The 7010-nt window shown below is 43.9% G+C and overlaps 1 pseudogene; it reads right to left on the bottom strand.

Moving 5' to 3' along the window:
- Positions 1-2878, bottom strand: part of LOC103741919 — a 12716-nt pseudogene extending 9838 nt beyond the window's left edge.
- Between the last annotated feature and the right edge of the window lie 4132 nt (positions 2879-7010).

Below are 7010 nucleotides of genomic sequence, written 5' to 3'. Positions count from 1 at the left end.
CCCCCCCCCCCCGTGTGTTTAAATGCATGACATTTTTTTAATTTTTTTTTTAATTTTAGGTATATGAGTGTTATGCTGCATGTATGTAAGTGTGATAAGTGTGCCAGTGTTGTGCAATGCCTGGAGAGGTCAGAAGAGGGCAATGGAGTCCCTTGGAACTGGAACTGGAGTTACAGATGGTTGAGCTGCTACATGGTTGCTGGGAATCGAACCTGGGTCCTCTGCAAGAACAGCTAGTGCTCTTAACTGCTAAGCCATGTCTTCGGCCCCAAGTTTTGCTTTTTTTTTTTCGTCTTTTTTTCTTTTGAGACAGGGTCTCCCTGTAGCACCAGCTGTCCTGGACTCACTATATAGACCAGGCTGGCCTCGAACTCACAAAGTTCCACCTGCCTCTGCCTCCCAAATGCTGGGATTAAAGGCTTGTGCCACCACGCCTGGCTATGATTACCAATACACCAAATAACATGCAATGGGTTCTTGAATCCTAATATCTAGTAATTTGGATTAAGATTTTTTTTAACTGTTTGAAGTTTTGTTGTTTTTTAAAAACATTTTATTTATAATTTTTATTTTATGTATATGAGTGTATTGCCTGCATGTATATAAGTGCACCCATGTCATACAATGTCTGAGGAGGACAGAAGAGGCTGTCAGATCCCCTGGAACTGCAATTAACGGTAGTTAGCTGCCACATGGGTGCTGGGATTCGAACCCAGGTCTTCCGCAAGAACAGCCAGTGTTCTTAACCACTGAGCCATCTCTCCAGGCCCTGGATTAAGATTAAATTAGGAGCAACCTGAACACTGTTTTAGTATTCACTGTTCTAACCCTCAGCCAGAACCAACTACTTCAGGCTGGCTGCCATTTCATACAGGTCACAAACAACTATTTACTACTTATTCATAGATAAAGCCCCTGACCTTTAAGAAAATATAAAGGAACAATTTAATCCCTTTCTTTCTTCTCGGTTTGCTACTCTCCAAAGTGACAAGACAGGCAATGACTGAACTCCTTTCCTAAGTACCGAGCTGAGGCTTCCCATTCCATGAGGGACTCCAATCCCAAAGCACAGGGCAGGTGCATCTGCCTTCTCACCATTTATGCAGTAGTTTCTGTGGATTTCTGGCTGTATGTCACACGCCAAGGCCAAGAGGCTATCCAGGATTTCATCCATGTTCTGCCAGAAGTGGGTCTAGAGGATGGTCTTCTTCACCGCATTGTTTCAGTTCCCAGGGGACCTCAGTGCTGCCGCGTCCTTGGCCTTGAACTCTCTCCTCTGCAGGCGATACTGTTTTGTCTCAGCCTGGACTCCTTTGGCCTGCCTCAGCCTTCAGCTGTTTTGCTTGTGGGCCTCAGACACCTTCTCAGTGGTTGCTTCTCCACCTGCAGCAGCTGCTGGACCCCCTATGACGGATTCACCGTGGCCTGTACCACCAGCTTCTGCACTTTGTTTTAAAATTTTGTTGTTTGTTTTTGTTTGCTTTGGTTTTTTGAGACAACGTTTCCCTGTAGCCCCAGCTGGTCTGGCCTGGCCTGGAACTCGCTATGTAGACCAGGTTGGCCTTAATTTCACAGAGATCCCTCTGTCTCTGGAGTACTGAGATTAAAGGGGTGTGCCTTTTAAATTTTATTTATTTGGGTTTTGTTTGTTTGGGGGGGTGTGGGGTATGTGTGTGTGTACGTGTGTGTGTACACTTGACCTAACATGCACATACCACAGCATGTGTGTGGAAGTCAGAAATCAACTTTCCGGAGTCAGTGCGGGTCAGTGTTGAACACAGGTTAGCTGGTTTGTTTTGTTTTGTGACAGGTTCTCACTCTATAGCCCAGGCTGGCCTGAAACTTGTATATAGCCCAGGAAATCCTCTTCCTGGATGAGTTTACACATCCAGTTTTTGAATGGATTCTTGAGTCTCCTAATATAGTTTATGAAGGGCCTGGCAAGATGGCTTAGTGATTAAAGGCACTTGCTACCAAGCCTGATGACCTGAGCTCAATTCTTGGGGCCCAAACAGTAGAAGGAGAGAACCAAATCTTACCACAAGTTGTCCTCTGACCTCCACACGTGCACAGTGGCACATGCACCGCCCCCCAAAATAAATAAAACAACGTAATTTCTAAAACTATTTTTAAAAGCACTACTTTATGCAGTTCTTTTAAAAACTATTGAGGATTTTTTCATCCATGTTCCAAGATTCTTATGCATACTTATTCAAAAACCCATTTAGTTGCACATTTAATATGTGTAGTTTATTATACATCAATTATACCTCAATAAAGTTGCCAAAGACTCCCTCGGGGATTTCTTATTCACTCAGGCTCCATGCTCATCATGCAATGGCCAAGAGTGTCCCCAGCCTCACTCTGGAAATGGGGCTGATGGAGAAGGCACTAGCTGGAACAGCCCTGATGGCCAGTGCAGGAATGCGGATCCCGCATGAGGAAAAGTGATTCTCTTGGCAGAAGTAACAAGACCACACCCAGCTTTTAAAGTTTTACTAGGTGCTTATAATTTCAGAATTATGTATTGCCAACAGACTTTAATTCATGATGTGACCTTTTTTGAGAGGGTCTCACTATGTAGCCCTGGCTGGTTTGGAACTCAATGTGTAGACCAGGCTGGCCTCAAACTCACAGAGATCCACTTGTCTCTGCCTTCCAAGTGCTGGGATTAAAGGCATGTGCCACCACGCCCGGTATATGTGACCCCTTTATTAAGATTTTTATCTGTGTGTATATGTGTGTACCTGAGCTGATATATGCAGGTACTCACAGAGTTCAGAAAAGGGCACTGGATCCCCTGGAGTTGGAGTTACAGGTAGTTGTGAGCCCCTGATGTGGGTACTGTGCTCTCAAGCGCTTTTGACCACTGAGTCATCGCTCCTCCATTGTATGTGGCCTTTTTAATCTTTCCTTTATAGTCTGTTTTTGGATCTTAACATAGCTACATGCTAGATTTCTTTTGTTAGGTAATTTCTTGGCATATCTTTTTACATCCTTTCTGGTTCAACCTTTCTGTGTGCCATAGTTTGGATTTTGAAAGTTCACCAAAGGCTCATGAGTTAAAGCTTGGTCCCCAAGGTGGTGCTAATGGGAAGTGAAGTGGTGAAGCCTAGTGGGAGGTCCTTGAAGGGGCTCGGGGGACTCCCCCTCCACCCCAACCCCTCCCTGCTTCCTCCTTTGCTCCCCAGCTCACAATGTAAGGGACCTGTTCCTCCTAATGTCCTCAACCAAAACCAAAGCAAAGGGTCCAACTGATCATGGACCAGAACTTCCAAAATGGAACCAAAGTAAATCTTTTATATTTATTAGTTAGTTTATTAGTTAATAGCTGACTACTACACCATGTCCTTACATTTCAAGTATATATCCTATGTCATGGTTTGATTCTTCATTGCTGTGACAAAACACTCTGACTAGTACCAACTTGGGGAGGAAAGGGTTTATTTGTCTTACATCTCCCAGGTTGCATGCAGTTCATCAGGGAGCCCAAGGTAGGAACTCAGGGCAGGAACCTGGAGGCAGGAGCTGGAACACAGGCTATGGAGGAACGCTGCTTACAGGCTTGCTCCCTTGGCCCCTGCTCAGCCTGCTTTCTTATGCAACACAGGCCCACCTGCCCAGGGGCGGCACCATCCACAGTGGGCTGGGCCCTCCCACATCACTCATCAAGAAGATGCCCTTCAGACATGGCCACAGGCCAGTCCAATAGAGGCAATTCCCCAACTGAGGCTCCCTCAACCCAGGTGTGTCAAGTTGACACTAAAGCTATCCATCACATCCTATAAACAAGATATAGCTGTGTTCTTAACTGATCTGAAAATCTTTATCTAACTGATTAGTTTATTATATTTCATTTTCATTTGGAAAACTATTCCTGTTTGACCTGCTTTTCTTTAGGACTGATCAGCTTTTAAGTCTGGATTTCCTATTTTACTAATTAGGATTCAGTGTGTGTGTGTGTGTGTGTGTGTGTGTGTGTGTGTGTGTGTATGACATGCCATGGCACATGGTGGAGGTCAGAGGAAAAGCCTGGTGTCAGTCTTTACCTTTCACCTTGTTTGTGACAGGATCTGTTTGTTAGTCTCTGCATACACCAGGCTAGATGGCCAGGAAGACTCTGGGGTTCTTCTGTCTCTACCTCCTATCCACTGAAGGAGCACTGGGATTACAGATGTGACCTATCATCCTGACATTAGTGGGTTCTGGGAATTCAAATTTAATTCCTCATGATTATGTAGCAAGCTCTACCAAGCAATCTCTCCAACCCTGGAACTTAACATTTCACAGGCATACTTAACCTCAAAACTTAAAATTACATCCCATCACCTGAATAAACTTAAAATGCTTTACTGCAAACATTCTCTTTTTTAATTAAAAAAATTATTTATTGGGCGGGAGAGATGGCTCAGTGGTTAGGAGCACTGGCTGCTCTTGCAGAGGACCTGGGTTCGATTCCCAGCACCCATACAGCTAACAACTGTCCATAACTCCAGTTCCAGGGAATCCTCCTCTGACCTCCATGGGCATTGCATGACATGAGTGTAAAACTGTGTCTCAAGCAAGAGGGTCAGGAGTTCGAGGCCAGCCTCAGCTATGTGAGATCCTATTTCAGTATGATAAATGTGCCTTCAAGTCAGTAAATGCACTCAGGATATCCAAAGTGTCAGTGACAACTTGTCATATATTTTCCCAGCCTTTTCTGATTTGGCTTCTAGAGATTTGCTCTATTTTATTTTATTTTAAACTTTGTAATGCAAGTGTGAAGATGTAGCTAGTGGTTTAACTTTGGCTAGCACACACAAAGCTGAAACCCTGGGTGTGCTTCCTAGCACTGCAAACAAATACATAATGCGTGCACTTATTTTATTTTTGAGACAGGGTCTCACTATATTACCCTGGGTGGCTTGGAACTTTTACGAAGACCAGGCTGGAGACTCTGCTTCTGAGTGCTGGAATTAAAGGCCTGTGTCACCACACCTGGCCAGAGGCTAGGCCTTGAGTGAGTGATCCTCTTGCTGCCCCCTGAGAGCTAGGATTATAGGCCTGCACCATCACATCTAATTATAACACCTTTTAAACGCTACACAGGGTTTTGGGGATATAGCTCAATTAGTAGAGTGCTTAGCTAGCATGTACCAATCTCAGGGTTCGATCCCCAGTATTACATAAACCAGGCATGGTGGCACACACCTAGAAGCCCAGCACTCAGGAGACAGACGCAGAAGCATCAGAAGTTTAAGGTCATTTCAGCTACATAGTGAGTCTGAGGTCAACCCGGGCTTCATGAGACTGTCTCAGAAATTTTTAAATAAATAAATTCTACACCAGAATTAAGAGTAATTCATACCCATGCAAACTTAAGCAGACAAAAACCCAGCACAAAACTGTGGAAGTGAACAGCAGGCCCCAGTCTTGGTTAAGGAATTATTGGCAGCTGATTACTGCTGGGTGAGGAAGAGCTGATCTTCTTAAAGGGAGGTGGGGGGGATTCTAGATAGACTGACTAGATCCCAGTGGATGAACTTGCACTGAGGGACATCTGGGGACTCTACATAATAGGCCTTAACACAAATGCAGAATGTATGAACTCCAGTGGGGAGCTATGGGAGGGCGCCAAAGGGGAAGGGGGTATAATAATGATTTTCTGTATGAAATACAAAAAAATTCAATAAAAAAAATTTTTTTTGGTCTTTTTGAGATGGGGTCTCCCTGTAGCCCCAGCTGTCCTGGAACTCACTATGTAGACCAGGCTGGCCTCGAATTCACAAAGATCCACCTGCCTCTGCCTCCCAAGTGCTGGGATTACAGGCATGTGCCACTATGCCTGGCAAAATTTTTTTAAAAAAGAGTAATTCACAGGGCTGAAGGAGTACTTGCCTAGCATGTGAGAGGCCCTGTCAATCCCTACTACTAACACACACACACACACACACACACACACACACACACACACAATCTGTATATCATCATTATAAATATTATAGTAGTCTGTATTTGTCTACATATTTGTCTTTACAGTGAGATTTATATTTTTGTATGTTTTCTTTTTTTCCTTCAGGGCTGGGGACTGGACCCAGGGCTTTTCACACCACTGAGCTAGATCCCCAGCCCCTTTCCTATGCCATTGTAAGACTGTCATGTACCTTTCTGTCTGAACTTGCCTGTCCCTGTGTTTGAACTCAAGAACTTCCTTTAACTTTTTCTTTCTTTCGTTTTTTCAAAGGCAGCGTCTCACTCTGTAGTCCAGGCTGGACTTTAATTTGCAGCAATTCTGACTCAGCCTCCTGGGTTGCTTGGATTACAGGTATGCCACTAAACCCAGAAGCATTTTTTTAAAGATTTATTTGGTTTATTGTGTGTATGTATCACATGTGTTCAGGCAGTTGTGAGCTGGGTACTGGGAACTGAACCCAGGTCCTCTAGAAGAGCAGTCAGTGCTCTAAACTGCCGAGTCATCTCTCCAGCCCCCAGGGTATTTCTTATAATTAGGTCTAGTAATGAATTCTCTTGATTTTTTTGATCTTGGAAAGCCTTCATTTCTCCTCCATTTCTGAAGGATGCTTTTGTCAGATGTAGTGTTTTTGTTTGGCTGTGGGCCTTTTGTTTTATACTGTTTGCTTTTGCTTTCAGTGTTCTGAATAGTCATCACACCCTCTTGTGTCAGGTCTCTGCTGAGAAATTCTCTCGTACTATCATGAGCGCTCCTTTGTATGTAACAACTTGCTTTTTCTCTCACTGCTTCCAAGATTCTGTCTTTGGACTATAATGCTTCTTAGCATGGGCCTCTTCTGTTCATCTTAGTTGGCGTTCTCTGAGCTTCTTGGATTTGGATATTCACTTCTGTCCTTAGATTTTGGGGAGTTTGGGGCCATTATGTCTTGAAATAGGTTCTCTGTCCCCCCCTTTTACTTATGAAATTCCCATAATGAATATATCAGTCCACCTGATCGTGTTCCATAAGTTCCTTAGTACTGCTACAGTTTTTGTTTTTATTATTTCTTTTTAAA

Source organism: Nannospalax galili, unplaced genomic scaffold, assembly GCF_000622305.1.
Source record: "Nannospalax galili isolate Female #2095 unplaced genomic scaffold, S.galili_v1.0 scaffold1480, whole genome shotgun sequence".
NCBI classification, from domain to species: Eukaryota; Metazoa; Chordata; class Mammalia; order Rodentia; family Spalacidae; genus Nannospalax; species Nannospalax galili.
The sequence above is the reverse complement of the archived record's forward strand: the minus strand, read 5'-3'. Positions and strand labels throughout refer to the sequence as shown.